The following is an 18,091-nucleotide window of genomic DNA, read 5'->3' as shown; positions in this document are numbered from 1 at the left end:
CTCTCAGGCAATGTGGCAGTACCTAGCCTCAGAATTCTTTTGATTCTTTTCCCAGTAGGAGATAGAGTCCATGTCCCTCCTCTTGACAGACTTGAGACTACTTTGACCAGGAAAGTATGGGGGAAGTGACACTGTACAGCTTCTGAAGCTGGGTCACAAAAGGCAGTGCAGCTCTGTTTTGTTTGCTGGGACAATGCTCTTGCATCTCTATAACCAGGTAGGAAGTCTGACTGTCTTGTGGCTTCCACGCTGCCGAGCCACATGGAGAGGCCACACGTAGACCTCTGGTCTGCAGTCCTAGTCTTTGAGTTGGCTGAGCCCACATGCCAGATACATGAGTGAATCGTTCAGATGATTTTAAACCCTGGTTGTCAAGTCACCCTCAGCCTTTGAGTCTTCCCTGTGGAGGCCCCAGACATTGTAGAGCATAGACAAGCCACCCTCTCTGTGCTCTATCCAAATTCCGACCCACAGAATCCACGTTCATAATAAGATAGTTCCGCGAACCCACTAAGTTTTGGGGTAATTTGTTAATGCAGCAATAGAAACTGTAACAGGCAACCTGTAAATGGAGGAAAAACAAAGCAGATTGGGGGTTAGAGAGTATGGTAGGTATGGTTGGGGGTAGTTATTTTAGATAGGGTGTCAGTAGACGTCTCTGAGGAGCTGGCATTTAAGCACAGAGTGGAATGATGTGGGCGTGCAGGCTCACATATGGGGGAACAGATCCTTGTCCTAGGGAACAGCAAGTGCAAAGGCCCTGAGTTGGGAATGAGATTACCCAAGGGATAGCACAATGGCCTAAGAGAGCTAAGAGAGTGAGGTGGGAGTAATAGGAAATGAGAGGGAGCCACACGTGGGGCTCTGTTGGCCATGTTGAAAGGTTTGTGTTTTATGGTAAGCCAGTGTGAGGTTTTGAACAGGGAACTATTCTCTACGCTCACTCCCTCATTGATTTTATCCAGTCTCTTGACTTCAAATAGCTTCTATATGCTAATGATTTCTAAATACATATTTCTAACCCAGACCTTTAAACTTTTTTTTTTTTTTTCTCTGTACGCGGGCCTCTCACTGTTGTGGCCTCTCCCGTTGCGGAGCACAGGCTCTGGACGCGCAGGCTCAGCGGCCATGGCTCACGGGCCCAGCCGCTCCGCGGCATGTGGGATCTTCCCGGACCAGGGCACGAACCCGTGTCCCCTGCATCGGCAGGCGGACTCTCAACCACTGCGCCACCAGGGAAGCCCATACACTTTTTTTAATTTAATTTTTTGTTTTATATTAGAGTATCGTTGATTTATGGTGTTGTGTTAGTTTCAGGTGTACAGCTAAGTGATTCAGTTATACATATACATATATCCATTCTTTTTCAGATCGTTTTCCCATATAGGTTATTACAGAATATTGAGTAGAGTTCCCTGTGTTACACAGTGGGTCCTTGTTGATTATCTATTTTATATATAGTAGTGTATATATGTTAATCCCAAACTCCTAATTTATCCCTTCCCTCTGCGTTTCCCCTTTGGTAACCATAAGTTTGTTTTTGAAGTCTGTTTCTGTTTTGTAAATAAATTCTTTTATATCTTTTTTTTTTTAGATTCCACATATAAGTGATATCATATGATATTTATATTTCTCTGTCTGACTTACTTCACTTAGTACAACAATCTCTAGATCTGTCCATGTTGCTGCAAATGGCACTATTTCATTCTTTCTTATGGCTGAGTAATAGTCCATTGTAAATATGTACCACATCTTCTTTATTCACTCTTCTGTCAATGGACGTTTAGGTTGTTTCCATGTCTTGGCTATTCTAATAGTGAGGCAATGAACATTGGGGTGCATGTATCTTTTCAAATTATGGTTTTCTTCAGATATATGCCCAGGAGTGGGATTGCTGGATCATATGGCAGTTCTACTTTTAGTTTTTTAGGGAACCTCCATACTGTTCTCCAGACCTCAGTTCTGAATTCCAGATTCTTTATATGGCTACCTCCTCAGATCTCCACATGGATTATTAATAGATATTTAAAATGTCATACGTACAAACTATTAGCTTATTCCCTGCCCCAAACCTCCTCCTCCCACAGTCAGTATCATCAAATGGCAACTCCATCCTTCTAGTTTCTCAGGTCATCCTTGATTCCCTTCTTTCTCTCACATCCCTGTCTGATCCATCAGTAAATCCTGTTGGTTCTGCTTCCTGTCAGTTCTCCCTGCTTCCATCTTCACCTTGTTCCATCTATTGTCCTGGCACAAAGTGTGGCTGTTGAAAAATCTGATGACAATCTGATTTCTTTCCCTGTTAGTAGCTTGGTCTTTTTGCCCGGATGTCCAAGGGATTTTATATATATATATTTTAAAGTCTAGAAATTTGACCAGAATATGTTTTGGTATTGTTCTGGGTTGATTTTGACTTTATATATGTAGTTTCAAATTTTTGACATTTAACTTCAGAAAAGTGCTCTTGAAATACAGTTTTTAGTTTTGGTTCTGTTCCTTGCTTTGGTGGTCTGTTTTAGGGACTCCTATTATGCAGTGTTGGATCTTCCTTGCCTATCTTCTATATTTGTTACTTTCAGATTAGTCTCTATTCTTTCTTCATTTCTTTCTTTAAAATTTTTATTGGAGTATAGTTGATTTACAATGTTGTGTTAGTTTCAGGTGTACAGCAAAGCGAATCAGTTATACATATACATATATATGCACTCTTTTTTATTTTAGATTCTTCTCCCATATAGGCCATTACAGAGTATTGAGTAAAGGTGCCTGTGCTATACAGCAGGTTCTAATTAGTTATCTGTTTTATATATAGTAGTGTGTATATGCCAATCCCAGTCTCCCAATTTATCCCTCCCCTCCCCTTTATCCCCTGGTAACCATAAGTTTGTTTTCTACATCTGTGACTCTACTTCCTGTTTTATAAATAAGTTCATTTGTACCTTTTTTTTTTTTTAAGATTCCACATATAAGTGATACCATATGATATTTGTCTTTCTGTGTATGACTTACTTCACTCAGTATGACAACTCTAGGTCCATCCATGTTGCTGCAAATGGCATTATTTTGTTTTTTTCTATGGCTGAGTAATATCCCATTGTGTATATGTACCACATCTTCTTTATCCATTCCTCTGTTGATGGACATTTAGGTTGCTTCCATGTCCTGGCTATTGTAAATAGTGCTGCAGTGAACACTGGGGTGCATGTATCTTTTCAAATTATGGTTTTCTCTGGGTATATGCCCAGGAGTGGGATTGCTGGGTCATATGGTAGTTGTATTTTTAGTTTTTCAAGGAACTTCCATACTGTTCTCCATAGAAGCTGTACCAATTTACATTCCCACCAACAGTGTAGGAGGATTGCCTTTTCTCCACACCCTCTCCAGCATTTATTGTTTGTAGATTTTTTGTTGATGGCCATTGTGACCAGTGTGAGGTGATATCTCATTGAAGTTTTGATTTGCATTTCTCTAATAATTAGTGATGTGAGCCTCTTTTCATGTGCTTTTTGGCCATCTCTTCATTTCTTTTGATTTAACTTTTTTCCTTTAAATTTTATGTTTTTCTTAAGTCATTATCTGCTGGACTTATGCACTCTTAATACTACTGTAATCTGTTTCTACTCAAAACAATTCTGACCACATGTGTACGTTTTCCACACCAAACAATTCTCCAGTTCTCTGTGGACATCAACCACATGTCTTACAGCTTAACTCATTCTGACACTAAGTACCTGGAGTTAGTGCAGACCCCACAGGTTAAGGGCTCAGTCCCACAAGACTGCTTCCCACTTCAGATGTCAATCGTGAGTAGTGGGTCACCAGATTACCCACACTTCTGTCTGATTTGGCTACAAATTGGGGATTCCCCTGAGCACCTCCTCAGATTCAGTAATTTGCTATAATGATTCATGGAACCAAGGGAAACACTGAACAGCCAGATGAAGAGTTACATAGGGCAAGGTCTGGAAGGGTCCCAAGTGTAGGAGCTTCTGTCTTTGAGGAGTTTGTGGTACACCACCCTCCTGCAACATGGATGTTTTCACCAACCTGGAAGCTCTTCGAACCCTTTTGTTTAGGTTTTTATGGAGGTTCCATTGCATAAGCATGATTGATTAAATCATCAGCCATTGGTGATTAACTCAATCCCGGTCCTTCTCCCTTCCCCTGAGGTCAAGGAGTGGGGCTGAAAGTTTCAACCCTCTTATCATATGGTTGTTTCCCCTGGTAACCAACCCCCATCCCGAAGTTATCTAGGGGTCCACCACGAGTCACCTCATTAGCATAAATTGGAGTACGGTTGAAAGGGTCTCATTATGAATAACATCCCCTCTCACCCCTGTCACTTGGGGAATTACAAAGGTTTTAGGAGCTCTGTGCCAGGGACTGGGGATGAGTACCAAATGTATATTTCTTATTATATCACAACATCACTACCCCATCTCCTTTTAAATTTAATCTAATTTCTGACATGATTTTAAAAAATTCCTAATACTTTCCTGAATTCTATCATTTTACTTCTGAGTTTTTCTAGCTCTGATTTATGTTGCTCTTTTAGGTGTTTTGGACATAAGTTGTAGATTTCACTTATTTTGTGAAAATGTCTTTCTGGCATGTTTTATGGTCTGTCTATAAGACTTTTATCTGTCTATGACTTTTATCTTTTTTCCTAAATAACTTTGTATGCTTTTTTTGTTGTTGTTGAACTTTTTATATGAAATTAGTTTTTCTGAATCTCTGGTAGATAGAGTTCCACTTGGCTTCTCTAACTTCATTGCTCTAGAGTTTCCTCTTCTGTTTGCATGTAGTGTTCAAGAATCTGTTGGCTTACTTTCTGAGGTCTCCAGGCTCTGTTCCCCTTACCATTTATATATATATATATATATATATATATATATAATTTGGCTGTGCTGCGTGACTTGCAGGGTCTCAGCTCCCCGACCAGGGATTGAACCCTGGCCACGGCAGTGAAAGCCCAGAATCCTAACCACTAGGCCACCAGGGAACTCCCCTCCCCTGACCCTTTTTCGGTAGCCCTTCCATTTGTCCCCTTTCTTTGTCCCAGACAGCTGTAGCCCTTTCAGACCTTTACTGCAACACCCTTGAACTCACCCATTACTTGAGTGGGGAAAACCCTTCCCGTTTCAGCTGCTGTTCTCAAATTGGCTCTCTCAGCTCCCCATTGGGTACCTGTTGGGTATTTGGGGCTTTTCAGGTTTGTCAGATTCCTGATCCTCTCTTTTGTTTCCTCTTGTATAGATGTGAATCCTACTCAGGTCTTGTAGCTGTTGGTAGTTGTCCCTACCCACTTATATTTGGGATACCATGGGGATGCTTTGTCTGTTCGTTTTGTGGTACATATTGTCCATGAATTTTGTTTTTTTTTTTTTTGGCTGCACAATGCAGCATGTGGAACTTCCCTGACCAGGGATAGCACCTGCGCCCCCTGCAGTGGAAGCGTGGCGTCTTAACCAGTGGACCACCAGGGAGGTCCTACCTATACTATCTTTTTTCATGGTGAAATTTAGAAAAATTCAAAAACTATGCTATAGGGATCATCCCAGAGTCTTCTAAAGCCTGTATTCAATACACATCAGAGCATGCCACCACGATCTTTGATAAAAGTGCTTTTGTGGCTCTCCATGTCCCTAGGGCAAAAGCCTAAGTCCTTACATTGGCTTATAAGGTGCTACGTAGTCTGATTTTTCTTGACCTGACTTCCCTGTTACCTCTCTGAACTCATCTCATACGACTCGCCTCCTTGCTTATTATACTATAGCCACACTGACCTCCTTACCATTTCTGAAGTTTGCCAGGGACGGTTCTACTTCTGGGTCTTTACACTCGGTATTCCCATCGGTCTTTACTCAGATATCACCGTCTCACAGAAAGCTTCCCTGGCTGTCCTATCAAAAATTGCAGCCCCTCCCAACGTGACCTAGACCCCTTCACATTTCCTGCTTAATTCTTTTCTTAACACTTAACCCCACATACTTTATTTATTAATTTTCTTATCACTACATGTTTTATTTATTAATTTACCGATTAATTTAAAGAACGTCAACTAGAATGTAAATGCTATGGAGGTAGATATTTCTGCTCAAAACTAAATTTTTCTTGAATGAGTGACTATATTTTAAAAATCCCCCTGTGGAGAATGGCAATGTGTAGGGGGATAGAATTCAAAGGGAGAGACCCATCAGGAAGATAGTACTGTTATCCAGGCAAGAGGCTGTGGTGGAAGCGGGGACATATAGCTGCTGGACTTGTGATCTATTTTCAATGTAGAACAGGCCTACTTGCTCACTATCAACTTAGGTTGTTAGATGTTGTCTGATTTTTTGATTGATGAACTGCTGTAACATGTATGTGAAAATGACTTCATGACAGGCTGATCACAGCTCCTGGTGCTGATAAATTCTCAGTTAGTATTTCACTGAATAATCTGTCAGGTGTGGCTAGGGGAAGTTCAAGAGTACCCAAGGGAAAAGGTGTTTTGGAGATGGCAGACAGGAAAGGTGTTTCAGTAAAATTTGCTGCATAATAGATCAGCCTGTAGGGGGGCCTTAACACAACAAGGATTTCTTATTTTTCATGATTTTATGGGTGAGCTAGGAAGTTTCTCTGCTGATTTTGCCTGGGCTCACTCATGTGGCCTCATTTAGCCAGAGGCTCAGCTGGGCTGGAAGGGCGTCTCAGGATGGCCTCAGTCACCTGTCTGGCAGCTGGTGCTGGCAGTCAAGTTGGGGGACCTCAGGTCTCCTATGGCCTCTCCTCATCTTAGGCTAGACCAGCTTCCTTACATGGTGGTCCCAGGGCAGCATTTCAAGAGGGCAAATATGGACGCTGTAAGGACTCGCCTTGGAAGTCACACACTGTTACTTCTGCTAAATGCTACTGGCTAGAGCAAGACCAGACTCAAGGGAGAAGGGAAATAGACTTTAACTCTTTCTTGTTGGGAGGACAGCCAAGTCATGGCCGAGGGGCATGCTTGCCAAGACAGGAGGACTTTGCGGCCATATTTTGCAGCTGTCCACAGAAAGAAACCAACATTCCTTGAGTGTTAACTATGTTCCAGGAACTTTGTAGGTACGACACACACATGATTCTGCTTAATCCCCGCAGCGATCCTGGGAGGAAGGCCACTGGAAAAATGGAGGCCCCGGGACAACATATAGCTTCTCCAAGGACCTAGAACCAGCAGGGAGGAGGCTGGCATGCAAGTCCAGATTTGCCTGACCCTAAAAGCCTGTTCTTTTCCTCTTCCTCTTTAACGTTGATTCTGGTCATCCATCTGCAGTGTACAGAAGAGGGATTCGGTTGACTCTGTCAAGCAGTTTTTTTTCTCCTCTGCCCTCCCTCTCTTTTGAGCAGATTTAATGAATTCCTCACCTTCTTTGAGGACTTTTTTTCTTTTTTGTCATATGCTTTACAGTTCACATTTACTGAGTAGTTGCTACGCATGGACCATAGTTTTGCTCTTGGTGAACCTGATTTCTAGACACAGCATTCCCAGCTGACCTGGCTGCTCTGGGTTGCTGGGTTGGTCAAGGGTTCACTGTCCTACCAGACTGACCCTCCTGTTCCTGGAGTTGTCAGAGGATTTTCTTTGCTGTAGATTCCTGCCCCAATGGAGGCAGCTCTAAGCAGGCAACCAGAAGCCTGGCTGTACTCCCTGGATGTCCTGGGGAGTCCTTCACCAGGTAGTGCCCTGGAGAGCCTGGGGCAGTCTCCCCGCTGCCTGGCCTCCGTTTCCTGTTTTCTCAGGGGAAAGGTGAGCAATGGTGTCTCCTTGCAGGGTAAGAGGTGAAGGAGCATTTAACCACACACTGCTCTGCCGGTTCACGTGGGTCTAGGTGCTTGGTTCTGGCCTGGGTACCAGGTTCTGGTCTGGGCGGAGGTTGCTGGTTGATGAAAGCATGTTCAGACAGTAGGGTTTTTTTTTTAAATTTTTTAATTTTATTGGAGTATAGTTGATTTATAATGTTGTGTTAGTTTCAGGTGTACAGCAAAGTGATTCAGTTATACATGTATATATATTCATTCTTTTTGAGATTCTTTTCTCATATAGGTTTTTTTTTTTTTTTTTTTTTTGGCCACGCCGTATGGCATGTGGAATCTTAGTTCCCTGGCCGGGGGTCAAACCCGTGCCCCCTGCATTTGGAGTGCAGAGTCCCAACCACTGGACTGCCAGGGACGTCCCCCAGACAGTAGGTTTTGCATCTTCTACCGACTACTTACCTTGGAATGGCCTGTAATAGTTTCAAAGCATGGTCCCATGAGAACCTTGCAATACTCCTGGAGGAAAGCAGGCAGGTGATAAAGTTTACATTTCAGACATGAGAAACAGGAGGCTGTTACCTGACTCTTTGGGGCCACCCCGTTAGACCTAGGACTCAAGCCCACTTTATTTATTTATTTTTTTATTTTTGGCCGCGCTGTGCGGCATGCAGGATCCTCACTCCCTGACCAGGGATCGAACCCGTGCCCCCTGCATTGGGAGCACGGATTCTGAACCACTGGACGACCAGGGAAGTCCTCAAGCCCACTTTAGATCCCACTTTTCTGCCCTTGGACTTGGCTGCCTCTCGAGGACCAGGTGGGAGGATGTGGGCATTCTGGAAGAGTCTGGGGACATGGGAGGAACAGATATCTGGCCTGTGACTCTCTCCAGTGCCTACCAGTCACTACCTGAAAGCCAGCAGCTATGATGTAACTACAGCATCGTTCGGTGATGGCTGCCTTTGCTCTGTGGGTGGGACCGCACTGCCGGCTGGAGGGGGAATCCCATTGGTGACAACACAGCATCCTTTTGAGCTGACGCGGCAGCAGATGCCGCAGACCAACTCCAAGGCTGACAGCATCTCTGCGAAGTTCGTGAAGGGACAGCAGACGTCAGAGCCCTCTGTAAATCACCTTCACAAAGGTTCTCTGTGGTTGATTCACTGATGACTCATTTATAATCTAGTTTCAACACTGTGAGTCAAAATGCACCACTTTCATTAAAAATAACATTCACTGGGGTCTAACGGCTTTCTTTTTTCTGTTTTTTACTGTACCATGCGGTTTCTGGATGGGAAGCTGTCATATAGCAGGTGAGGGGTTTAGAGGGACAGGAGCATAATGACACATGCCTTCCCAGGCTCCAGCTACTCAAGAATTGACTGACAAAGTATCGGATGCCTGTGGTGTGTCCTGCAGCCTTGCGAGCTCTGAGTGTGTGCATGTCAGTGTGAGCCAGTGCGGGCATGTGTGGGAGTGTGTGTGCTGAGTGCGCGAGTGATCTGTGAAAGACAGGGTGTCTGCCCTCCAGGAGATTCTAGTCCAAAGTATCAGGGCCGTTTGGGATGCTTGTTAAAAATGCAGATTCCTGGGCTTCATTACACACCTCTGAGGGTGGGACCTTGACAGATTCCTGGAGATTTTTAGGCCCGGTAAAGTTGAGAGCCTTGATGTTGGGTGAGAGAGATGAGAACTCCCTGTGGGCAGCCCTCTGCATGAATGAGGAGAGAGGGGAGAGGCGGGCTGGCTGGAGGAGGGGAGGTGAGAGAGGAAAAGGCCAGGGCAGGGGTGGGGTGGGCAGCACCAAGGGTGAAGCGGGCCCCCAGAGTCCCCATGGGGACTGCACTAAAACCCCCTGCTTTATTTGAGGCATCCACAGTCTTTCTGGTTTGGGGACCCAACCTTGGGCATCCCCTATTTCTTTGGTGAAAGAAAATAAAACCCCCAAACGGCTTAGTGGCCATTCTGTGCACCTTAATGATGCTGGAAACTTCATTGGGAAAGACCCTGATAAGATACAGTTGAGTCTGACCTGGATGACAGTCCAGAGGACCCCCCCCGTCCCCCCAAAGAAGGTCTCAGCTGCTTTTGGGAAACCACCATTTTATCTCTGCCATTTGTATCTTTCTTCACCAATTTTTGTTGTTGTTGTTCTGAAGTTTCATTTCATGAAGACTTTTCCCTCCAAGCCCAGGGGGAAGTGTGACCTGACCATTTGGGTCACCATCCGCATCACTCCCTCCTCTGATGGGTCTCATGTCCAAGGGCTTCTGGTACCCAGGCTCTCTTAACGATGGAAATAGGTGTGAGATTGGAAGTAAGGCTCAGAGTGGCTCAGAGTGGGAAGCTGGATGTTTCATCCCAGATGGCCTGGCCGTTATGGGGGAGGAACACAGTCATTCAGCATCTACAGTTTGGCCTGGTCCCCCTACCCCGTCCTCCTGGTCCTTCCATTCTCAGTGGTGCAAACGCCCGGCCCCTTACGGGGCCATCACCACTGTCCTCACCTCTTCGCCTCAACGCCTCTCACTGTCCCTCTCCCCAGCCTATGCCCGAGCCCTCTGTCTGTGGCTCCCCATGCCTGCTGTGGCCTGAGGCCTGAACTCCCTCTTCCCCAGCTTCCCTCGTCTGTTGTGATTCAACCCACTTCTTTTTTTTAAAATTAATTAATTAATTAATTAATTAATTTTTGGCTGTCTTGGGTCTTCGTTGCTGCGCACAGGCTTTCTCTAGTAGCGGCGAGCGGGGGCTACTCTTCGCTGCGGTGTGCGGGCTTCTCATTGCGGTGGCTTCTCTTGTTGCGGAGCACAGGCTCTAGGCACGTGGGCTTCAGTAGTTGTGGCATGCGGGCTCAGTAGTTGTGGCATGCGGGCTCAGTAGTTGTGGCTCACGGGCTCTAGAGCGCAGGCTCAGTAGTTGTGGTGCATGGGCTTAGTTGCTCTGTGGCATGTGGGATCTTCCTGGACAAGGACTTGAACCCGTGTCCCCTGCATTAGCAGGCGGATTCTTAACCACTGCACCACCAGGGATGTCCCCTCAGCCCACTTCTAGTTGCTTCCCTCTGCTTCCACACCAAGGGACCTTCCAGGAAGCTTCCCCAGCACCTGTCCACCTGGCTGCCATTCCTGCTGGGTTTCCCTCTCTCCCTGGAAGGTAATTGAGACTGTAGGATGGAACTTTGATGGCTTAGGAAGGGATCTGATCAATTACTTGCCATTTCCTTTGTCCTGGCTCACCTCTCCTCATCTGTCAGGTGCATCTTGAGGCAAATGGCCACAGGTAAAGGAGAGCGTCTTGATCCCTGAGGCTCCGTATTTCAGTGCTTATCAGGAGCATCACCTGACCCATTACCTGTCACCTGGCCCATCTTCAGTAAGAAGCTTACTTCAGTGGAATGAATTATCGGGGTCTTTGCTGTTGGCTTTGGAGTTGGCTTGGGAAGGGGGCTTTGTTAAGAAAAGAGAGGCAGCATAGAGTGTTGGCTAAGAGTGCAGAATCTGGAGTCCGAATGCTTGGGTTCAGGTCCAGGCTCTGCTTCTGTGTGGCGCCACCTGTTGGAGGAGGATTGAGATACATCTGGAGCCAAATCAACCACCTGAGCATGGCTCATCATTGGCGAGGGGTCTGCCCTAGAGATGCCACACAGATGATACTGGTCCTTCTTTCCCTTGCCTTGAATCTAGGCTTAGTGCATTGTCACACACCCTTGCCTCTCCCATCCCCCATGCAACCTGACACATACGCACACAACCCAGACTTACAAAGTATTTTTAAAGAAATTTGAAAAAATTTACAACAGTGCTAAAATCCACATAATGTAAAACTTAGTGTAATAGTGTAACACTAACAGTGTTAAGTACATCCACATTGTGCTGCAACCATCTTCATCCTCCATCTCCAGAACTCTTTTTTATCTTGCAAAACTGAAACTCTGTGTACCCATTAAACAATGACTCCCCATTCTTCCCCCACCCCCACTTTAACCCCTGGCAACCACCATTCTACTTTCTGTTTCTATGGATTTGAATATTCTAGGTACCTCATATAAGTGGAATCATACAATATTTGTCATGCTGTGACTGGCTCATTTCACTTAGCATAATGTTCTTAAGCTTCATCCATGTTGTAGCATGGGTTAGAATTTCTTTTTTTAAGACTGAGTGATATTCCACCATATGGATAGACCACATTTTGTTTACCTATTCATCCATGGATGGACACTTGGGTTGCTTCCACCTTTTGGCCATTGTGAATAAAGTGCTGTGAATGTGGGTGTGCAAATATCTCTTTATACTCTGTTTCCCATTCTCTTGGGTATGTACCAGTGGAATTCCTGGATCATATGGTGATCCTATGTTCAATTTTTTGAGGAGCTATCATACTGATTTCCATAACAGTGATACCATTTCACATTCTCACCAAAAGTGAGCAAGGGTTCCAATTGCCCCACGTTTTGATAGGATTTGTAGGCTTTTACTGAAATATTTTAGTATTGGAGGTTGGTGGGAGGTGGTTACATTCCATATTATACCACAAGTGTTTCAAAAAATGTTCTTTTTTTATTTTTTAAATTTTTATTTATTTATTTCTTAACATCTTTATTGGAGTATAATTATTTTACAATGTTGTCTTAGTTTCTGCTGTATAACAAAGCGAATTAGCTATATGCATACACATATCCCCATATCCCCTCCCTCTTGCGTCTCCCTCCCACCCTCCCTATCCCACCCCTCTAGGTGGTCACAAAGCACCAGCTGATCTCCTGTGCTATGCGGCTGCTTCCCACTAGCTATCTATTTTACATTTGGTAGTGTATATATGTCCATGCCACTCTCTCACTTTGTCCCAGCTTACCCTTCTCCCTCCCCGTGTCCTCAAGTCCATTCTCTACATCTGCATCAAATTCTTTTCCCTTATAGGCCATTACAGAGTATTGAGTAGAGTTCCCTGTGCTGTACAGTAGGTTCTTACTAGTTATCTATTTTATATAGAGTAGTCTAAAAGTGTTCTTTAAGCATCTCTCTCTTTCCCTGGGACTCTATTTCCGGAGGCAGGTGGCTCCTCTTCTGCTGCTCTTTTCCGCACCACTCGGAACCCCTCCTAGTCTTATCATTCTTTTCATTATTTATTGTTCCAAGTAGTTTTTTCCTGGCTTAAAAAAAAAAAGACTTTTTTTTAAAGCAGTTTTAGGTTCATAGCAAAATTGAAGAATGTACAGCGCTTCCTCTGCACATATGCAGCCTCCCCCATTGTCAACATCCCCACCCGAGTGGTACGTTTGTTACCGCTGATGAACCTACAGCCACTCACCACAATCCCCCAAAGTCCATAGTTTACGCTGGGATTCACTCATGGCGTAAATTCTATGGGTTTGGACAAATATAAAATGACATATATCCATCATTATAATATCATACAGAGTGTTTTCATGGCCCTAAAATGTCCTCTGTGTGGTCTTCTCTGGTGGTGCAGTGGTTAAGAATCCGCTTGCCAATGCAGGGGTACACGGGTTCAATCCCTGGTCTGGGAAGATCCCACATGCCGCGAAGCAGCTAAGCCCGTGCGCCACAACTACTGAGTCTGCATGCCGCAACTACTGAAGCCAGCGCGCCTAGAGCCCGTGCTCCGCCACAAGAGAAGCCACTGCAATGAGAAGCCCGTGCACCACAATGAAGAGTAGCCCCCGCTCGCCACAACTAGAGAAAGCCCACGTGCAGCAACAAAGACCCAATGCAGACCAAAAAAAAAAAAAAAAAAAAGTCCTCTGTGCAAAAGTGCTTTTTGATTAGGTATTTGCTCATGTGATTCAACACTAAAACAGTCAAAATCTCCCTCCCAGACAGTCCCATAGCCACCCGGTTCCATTCCCCAGAGACCACCTGTGTGTTGCTTTTTTGAATACATATTTGGGGATATGTTATACACATAATATAGGAGAGCAAATTGATGAGGGGTAAAGTGAAGCATGAAATATAAAAGTAATAACAGGTTGGCACCGAAAACAGAACTGAAAGTACACATACAGGGAAAAATCAGATAGGTTTGCTTAACGCCAGCTGAGCTCATGAGGTATAACGTAAAGCAACCACCTGGTTCTTTGCATGATTTGGATCACAGAAGAACGAGGTAGGCTGCGCGCATCTGGAAGAAAAGCAGTTCGCATCAGGGCCATCACCAAGGTAGGGCCATGGCACTAGGTGGGGCTGGGGTGGTCCAGGAGCCCTAAAGGAGATCTTGAGTAGAATTCTGGGCAGACTCAACAGAAGGGGTGAAGAAGATGGGAGGGTTGGTGTTTGGATAAATATAGAAATCCAAGTGTGCATATTTGAGGCATGTGGGGTACTGTGGTTGTCAGTCAGTTGTCCAGGTGGGCATATTGGCTTTTAGAAGTGTCATGTGCTTCCTTGCTTTACTTCCCTGCCTCTTGGTCCCATTTGGGGGATGGGTTCTGGCCAGGGCAGGAGTGGTTCCCTCTTTTGGTAGTGCTTGCGAATATCTGTTCCTCTCTTCTTCTCTGGTGCATGGCCCGTCCCTCCATCAAGTGGAGGGAGTGATACTGCCATGTGCAGAGTCTGCCTTATTCCAGCGAAGCCAGCCTGTACTCAGGAAGAGCCCTGTCCTTAACCTCTGTACTCTCCTGCCTTCTCTTGGTTGCTTCCACACATCGTATCAACCGTTAAAGAATATGTATTTATTCTTTAGTCCATCATTGAGGACATTTTTTTTAAATGCCATCAAAATGCCATATTCAACAAAACTGCTGGGTCAATGGCTCCATTCATGGAATAGGACAGTGGCGTGGACCTGTGTCTTGGACCCTCTTAGATTATTTAGAGACACCTCTCTCCTCTTCACAGGGACCACTCAGATAGTAATAAATCACATTAGCAGATGGAATGCCAGTTCCTGGTAGGTATCGAGAAGCACCGTAGCCTATTCTAATTTAGGACTGAACACCATGTTGCAACTCTGAATTGACATGTTATTCCATAATATCTTCACTAAATATTGAGCCCAGCTGTAGGGCAGCAGCGTCCTGAGTTGCCATGTGGTGTGACTGGCTCACAGCATCTCATCCCCTCCACCCCACTCCCACCTTCTGCTCCAGTCCCAGCCTCCTCTCTGCATCCCTCACCCACCAGTCAGATGAGACACATCTTATTGAAGATCGTCATCATTATCACATCCGTGATGAACAGCAATCAAAGCCCAAATAGAATTTCTCAGATCTTCCCTCTGGTTAAAAAAAAATTCTAACGGTATTTCAAGGTCAGGGCTAAGAGTACAAAAGAACTGTATTCATTAATGTATATGCGTGTATTGAATGTACGTGTTCTGACTTTCAAATTTAATGAAATGGGTAAAATTGTGAATCGATAAATATGCTTTTCATGAATTCAGGCTTCTGGCAGAAGTAGTTAAAGGGTAGAAACATTGAAGATTGTTCTTTTGGCATGTGAAGGACAGAATAAGTAATCCCATTGGGGGCAGGGTATTGGGGGTGTGTGTGTGTGTTTTCTAGACGACTAGAGAGTATTTCTGAAGCTGAAATCGTGGGAGAGAACGTCTTCCTCAGCATCTTCGGAGGACATTGAGTTGATTTGGCTTCATAACATGCTTTCATGAGTCTTGGTCCCATTGTGAAGTTTTGCAGGTCTGTTTCAAGCCCTTGGTGACGTCTTTCTGCAACCTCTGTAGAACCAGGGGACAAAGGTTGACATGGCTCTCTATTTTCTCTTAATTAAGTGCCAATCAAAAGTTGTCAGCGAAGTTATAAAACCGATACATGTAGGATTCCAGAAAGATATTTAAGTGACATTTGGCAAGGCTGGTTAATTTGTTACAAAAAGACCAGGATCCCCTTTTAATCTTCCCATGGAAATCTGTGTACTTGGAGATTCAAAGTCACATGAATCTTTGCCTGGCAGAAATGTAAATGTTTTGAGAAGGCTATGTCTTTGCAAGTTTGAGCCGCTGCAGACGCCGAGGGACCCGTGGTTGAAGGATGGAGGATGCAGGCTGATGTTCTGGGCAATTTCTAACTCTGACAAGACACAGATCCCTCTCTCCCTTCCCTGCGCCCACATGTCCTGTCAACTTCAGTACGCACCCGGCTTCTGGGGACCATGGAGAGAACCTTCCCTTCTCCCTGATTCGGGCCCATTATGATACGGGACTGGGGCTAGAGGAGACCCCCAATTTAAACCCACACCACGGTTTATTCCATTACTATTCCTTCATCCTTTTCAGGTGGGGAGGGGGAGAGTGGGAGCTGATCTCAGGCTGCTTTGTGAATTTTAAATTCTGTGTGTCTGACCCAAATGGGCAGCCCGGAAGCATCCTCAGAACAGAGCCCTGCAGTCATCAGATGCCTGAGACTAAGAAGGAGGAAACGAATGGAGAGAACTGAACATAAGTGGGGCTGCCAGGTGTTGGATGTTAATGCAACCTGGCTGAATCCCTGTTCACCAAAACGGAGCAGAAAGAGGGCTTGCTTATACCTGAGTCGCTGTGCTGTACACCTGAGGCTAACACAGCATTGTAAATCAACTATGCTCCAATCAAAAAAAAGAAGAGAAAAAAAGAGACCTTCCTGCCTTTCTTTTTTTTAAAATCAGTTTTGCATATACTTATATCCACTCTTTTTCAGAGTCTTTTCCCATATAGGTCATTACAGAGTATTGAGTAGAGTTCCCTGTGCTATACAGTAGGTCCTTATTAGTTATCTGTTTTCCATATAACTGTGTATATATGTCAATCTCAATCTCCCAATTTCTCCCTCCCTCTCCTTTCCCCCTGTAACCATAAGTTTGTTTTCTACACCTGTGAGTCCATTTCTGTTTTGTAAATAAGTTCATTTGCACCGTTTTTTTTAAGATTCCACATGTCAGTGATATCATAGGGTATTTGTCTTTTTATGACTCACTTCACTTAGTATGATCATCTCTAGGTCCATCTGTGTTGCTGCAGTTGGCATTATTTTGTTCTTTTTTACGGCTGAGTAATAGCTCATTGTGTATATGTACTGCATCTTCCTTATCTGCCTTTCTTGTTCCTGTTCTCCAGTCCAGCTGGTCCACTTGAGGACCCGCTCACTGATGGCAGCAGGTTGAGATTCTCCCCGCGGCCGCTGTTGTTTGTAGACACACCCTGCGGGAGTGGTGGGGCTGCTGAATGAACGCCTGGGCTTGATGTCAAGATACCAGGTCCAGCTCGGCTTCTTCATAGTTCTGTGGACTTTGGCAAACTGTTCCTCCTCTCCCAGGGCTCATTGTCACATGGGGGCTGTCCATGTCACCGAGGTGTGGAGAGGTTCAAATGAGGGTGGTGACTGCTAACTGAAGACGACGTGCATGTGTGAGGTTGGCTCTGAGGCTTCAGGCTGAGAATTGAGTAGGACCAGGTCTGCTCTGGAAATGTGAAAATCTAGATAATCACAGACTTTTAGTAAGTTAGAGCTGGCTGGGAATGGAGCAAATAGTTACTCCAAGTCTTCCAGTGGACAGATAAGGAAACGAGTCTGAGCGCAAGGAAATTACTTGAAGGGTTTTCTTGGGCCATTTGAACAGCCTCAGGAGACCCTGGAGAGACTCTGTACTCCATAGCGGGGCCACATCCCGCCCAGTGAGATGGCTCCGGGGCTCCGGGGAGTCTTAACAATTCCCAGACAAGGAGCACTTTGCCAGGCCAAGGCCACGGACGATCTTGCTTGTTCGAATAGTAGAGACGATGATCTGAAAGACAGAGGTAGAACTGACCCTACATGAGGAACAGAGGCCAAGCGTGTGGGCCGAGGGCGAGATCCAGAGGGTTCTTTTTTTATTTTTTAATTTAAAAAAATTAATTTTATTTGAGTATACTTGATTTACAGTGTTGTGTTAGTTTTAGGTGTACAGCAGAGTGATTGAGTTATGCATGTTATTCATTCTTTCTCACATTCTTTTCTCATACAGGTTAGTGCAGACTATTGAGTATCACAGAGTTCCCTGTGCTATACAGTAGATCCTTGTTGGTTATCTATCTTATATATAGTAGTGTGTCTGTGTTAATCCCAAGCTCCTGATTTATTGCCCCTCCCGCCCACGTTTCCCCTTTGGTAACCATAAACTTGTTTTAGATATCTGGAAGTCTGTTTCTGTTTTGTAAATAAGTTCAAATCTTTATAAAATTAGGTTCCACAGATGAGTGATACCATATGATACTTGTCTTTCTCTGACTTACTTCACTTATTGTGATCATCTCTAGGTCCATTCATGTTGCTGCAAATGACATTACAGTATTTCGTTCTTTTTTATGGCTGAGTAATATTCCA

The sequence above is a fragment of the Grampus griseus genome (genome assembly GCF_964374135.1).
Source record: "Grampus griseus genome assembly, chromosome: 16".
NCBI lineage: Eukaryota > Metazoa > Chordata > Mammalia > Artiodactyla > Delphinidae > Grampus > Grampus griseus.
This window is presented reverse-complemented; position numbering follows the sequence as displayed.